Here is a 4,455-nt window from a genome sequence, read left to right as displayed (position 1 = left end):
GGGGGGGGGGGGGGGAGAACAGGAGAGGAGCAGAGACATGTTTAATCTTCCATTTGATATTTTAACACAGCCATAAACACACAGTAATGGTTTTGGCTTCAAGGAAACATTTGCATTCAACACCAGTGGCACACATGCAGATGTGAGGCATCAAGTACCAAACTTAATTTTGTGGAACGCACAATCCACCAAAGACTTCCTGTGCACACACACACACACACAGAGAGATAGAGATTTGTGCAGCTATTCTTGTTAGGATTCTGCAAAAGCCTCCATTCATTTGTATGGCCTGACCACAACACAGCCGGTCATAAAATGGTAATGACCAAATGACCAAACCTATTCTGACTACATTAGAAATTCAACCCACAACCAGAACCAAAATCAGGTTGTTCCTCATCAGGTCTTCATGGAGACCACTGGTCCAGACAACGTCAGCGCTTTCACTAAAACAGGTCCCGAACAAGTGAGAAAATGAGTGTCGCACGAAAACAGGTTACACACACTCACCGTGGAGCCAGAGTTTTATTCCACATTCCTGTAGCTACTTTAAAGAGTCCACAGTCAACACAGTGCAGCAGTGGCTCAGGTTCTGACAGGTGTCTTCATTCAGGCTCCTGACTGTGAACTGGGTTCGGGATTTGTCGGTAAATTGCGTTATCTCATGAATCTGCGCACTCCACAGGAAACGGAGAAAGTCCGGTGTGGGTTTAGTAACGAGAGGCGACGGTTTCCCACAGCAGCGGCGGGAGGACGCAGCAGAGACAGCTGCAGGCTCTGGCATGAGGAGCAGGAATTGCAGACAGGCTCGTAGAGCAAGAGGAGGCGAGAGTGAGAGAGAGAGAGAGAGAGAGAGAGAGAGGGGAGGTGCACTGAGCTCACACTCTCCGAGCTCCAAAACGCGCTCTTCCTGCTCCTCCTCCTCCCGCTGCTGCTGTCACGCTTCTCTCTGCTCCAAACTGCAGCCACAGAGAGAACAGGAATGAATGAATGAATGAATGAATAGATGGATGGGTCTGCTTCAAAAACAAATGCAAGGTCACTTGGTCACATTTTGGTTACTTTGAGTGAGTAACCAAAATGTCATATTAGTGATGATGAAGATGATGAGGACGGTAGTGTGAGCTACAAAAATAACATCATAATATGTACAATTAAAAAATATACAACTAAAGCTTTTACATGTTCAAAAACAGAATACAAAACTTCAAATCAAATCTCTGCCTCTCCTTCATGTTTCAGTCTGGAGGATGACCTTTGACCCCAAGTCAACACCTACCTCTCTGTCTGGTCTAAGGATTAAAACCCACTTCCGTTAAATGTTCTTAAAGGAATAGAAAAAAACAATTCAGTTGAAGCGAAACCAAACACCTGTTGATGAGTTTCAATCATTTGAACATTTGTTTTTTTTTTCCTTCTTCCTTAGAAGTAACTGTGTATCAAAGGCGTGGCAAAAACAGATAAGGACATGCAACGTTAATGCCTGAGGAAGACAGAAACTTAAAGAATGGATTATCAAGACAGTTGAAAACAGACTCTCTGGGTTCATTTTGTCCTAATTATTATTATTATGAGATTATATGAGATATTATAGCAGTAGAACATTTGGAATCTTTTCAAGTACTCCAAACATCTACACTATCTGTTGGACAGTAGCTGTAGAGGAGAACGGACACAGATGATGGTCTGTGACAGCAGCCAAGGACAAAGCAGACGTTAGCAGGAAGAGAAAGTACCACAGAGGATGGTGGAGAATAGTAAGGTGATCAGACGGTGCATCAGCAATGCCAAAGGTTAACTCGATTATGCAGCAACGACAAACATCTTGAAAATGGTGGAAGTGGAGAGAGCCAGAGCTGGAGCTGGAGCTGGAGCACTAATGTAATGGATGTTAGTAAAGACAAAGAAGAGAACTGTCCTGCTGTAGATGAATGTACCTTCGTTCTAAGGAGCTGTAGCAGCAGGATGAAGAATCTCTTTTTCTCTATTCCTTCTTCAACATAACCACAAGTCATAATGTAATCAGGGTTTTTATCATCATTACATAAAACCCCAACATATATCCAGAAATTATTTTTTAGATTATTATTTTCTTTTGTTTACTTTTACTTCTTACTTTAATGAAATCAACCCACTAGATGGCAGCAATTCCACCCAGAGATTCAGATCTGCTGGCAAAACCCAGTGAAGAACCACAGTGAGCCTATTAACAGTTAGCTTGATGTAGCCTTAGTCAAGAATGAAAAAAACAAAACAAAACACTGTTTATTAGCATGGTGCTAACTTGCTAATTGCTTGTACCAAGTCAGCATTTGCTACTAGTCACTGAATTGTAGTCTGTTTTCTGGAGGTGTGAAAAACAACAGCAACTTCACTTTGTACTCCATACTGATGTCATGCTAGGCATTGTGGGAAATTTTGCTGTGTACAGAAAGCAGGTAGGATCCAAATGCACCAATCAGGGGACACAGATCACATGCAGAAGGGTTATTAAATAATGCAATCTTAAATCTGGCCAAGGTCAGCAGAAACAACAAAGTGAGTCTCCACTCAGACCAGGCTTGAACAGTGGAAAATCACAAGGAAGAGCACAATGATGACATCACTGACCCTGAACGCAACACAACACAACAACCAAACCAAGATTGAGTCAGTGAGAGAGGTTTATCTACACAGGATACCAGGTGAGACCAGTGAGGCTAATGAGCAGGACACAGGTGAGCATGATGAAACTAATGAACCCAGGAGAGACAGACAGATGGGAAGACTGATAGATACCTGACAAAACTGACTGACAACAGCACAGTATGATTGGAGAAGACAGTTTTGGAGTTGATGAAATGACCAGTTGAAACAAGAGGATTGGTTGATACCGTTTTGACAAAGAGCTTTGGAAAATAAAAAACGAAATATAAATAGCATTAGCATTAGAGGTTACTACACTCACAAATGTTAAATTCTGACCAATCACACAATAAATCAGAGAACTCAAGAGAAGAAACAACAGACGGTTTGTTAAGATCAGGCTGTGAGAACTCCCAAACCTACAACAGACCTCTGGGTTCTCCCAGTGTACAGCGTGAGAAGCTTTGATACAGGCTGTTAGAACCATACGTTATCTCCTGGAGGACTTCTCTCCTGTGGACAAAAAGTAACAGTATAAAAAGTGAAAACCACTGAACACAGGTTTGAGCAGGACATTTGATTAACACAGCACCTTCCTTCATTACGTACCTCATTTTGTACAGTCTGTGTCCTTTTTGGTGTCCTAAAGAAGACAGCATCAACATGTTAATGATACACAGTGAAGTGGGTGAAGACAGTCGTCCACACTTCCTGTCAAAGACCTCATTCTGTTTGGTTGTGACCCCCATCTGGGCCCAGACCCTGACAAGATTACAGACATATTGGACATGGACGGACGTGCATTGTGCAGTTAATTCAAATGTATACAGCAGAGCCTTTGGGGTCAGGTCGCCTCCACCTGTTCAGAGCGCTGGTGGAGGTGGTTAGGATTTGCTGCACTTTTCTAAAAGACAAATTGACAGAAAGTATCCACTTGATGTATTGGAGACATCAAGTGGATACTTTCCGAGATTTTAAGAAATACCCCTGGAGTACTGCACTTGGGTTCCACCTGCTTCCTGACCTGAGGGAAGTAAAAAAAGACTGACTGATAATTAGCTGCATCTGCGGAAAAATCCACTGATTATCATCTGCATGTTAGTAGGTTTATGAGAAATGTACAGTTTTTATATTCACGGCATGACAATCCTGCTCCAGTTCCAGCTGAGCGTTAATCCCAGAACCACGTCCTCTCTCCGTCATCTCTGTCTTCCTGCTCCTTTGTGTCCATCCTTTCTTTCATCTCTTTTGTCTGTATTTGTTACCGTTTTATACATTTGTTTCTTCTTAAATCCACTGATTTCTTAGTTGTGTCCAATTCTGGACTCAACTTTATCATAGTCACCAGACAGTGAGAGGATGGTGCAGCCTATAGTTGGAACAATGTATTATCTCATCAATATATTTAAGATCACGGTGTCCAATAAGTAGATCATCACTCATCATCAGTTTAGCCCTGAGCAGAACTTTAGGATGGTTTTTCCTCAGGTAATTCATCTAATAAAAAAACATTCCTAAATGTGACAAAACACAGCAGATAATTGTTTTTTATCAACGACAAAACCAAAGCATGTCATTATTTACATGTAGTATAATGAGAGTTTTAATCAGGGCTCATTACGGTTCATCTGGACGGTGTCTTGTAGAACGTGTGGAGAGTTTCTTTCTAAACTTCAGTCCATTCATCCTCCTCAACAATATTAATCGGTCTACAGTCCTGAACAACAACAATCCATTTGACTGTTGTGTCAGTCAGACTGTCAGTCGTAGACTTACTGACCTAAGGTTGAAGATGGTATTTTAAGCTTAGAGCACTTTGGTGAAACTAAA

General features: G+C 41.8%; 1 protein-coding gene across 2 annotated transcripts in view; it reads right to left on the bottom strand.

The window, feature by feature from the left end:
* The window catches only part of p2ry1 (purinergic receptor P2Y1), a 6,716-nt gene extending 5,510 nt beyond the window's left edge, over nt 1-1,206 (bottom strand). The window contains exon 1 of one of the 2 annotated variants that reach the window (XM_025055182.1): nt 511-1,206. The gene's annotated coding sequence lies outside the window, so the exon portion shown is untranslated. The remainder of the gene's footprint in view (nt 1-510) is intronic. The other variant, XM_008309192.3, reaches the window with a different exon arrangement.
* Between the last annotated feature and the right edge of the window lie 3,249 nt (nt 1,207-4,455).

The sequence above is a fragment of the Cynoglossus semilaevis genome, chromosome 4 (assembly GCF_000523025.1).
Source record: "Cynoglossus semilaevis isolate Cse_v1.0 chromosome 4, Cse_v1.0, whole genome shotgun sequence".
Classification (NCBI taxonomy): domain Eukaryota; kingdom Metazoa; phylum Chordata; class Actinopteri; order Pleuronectiformes; family Cynoglossidae; genus Cynoglossus; species Cynoglossus semilaevis.
Note: the sequence above shows the minus strand (reverse complement) of the source record. Positions and strands in the feature narration are given on the sequence as shown.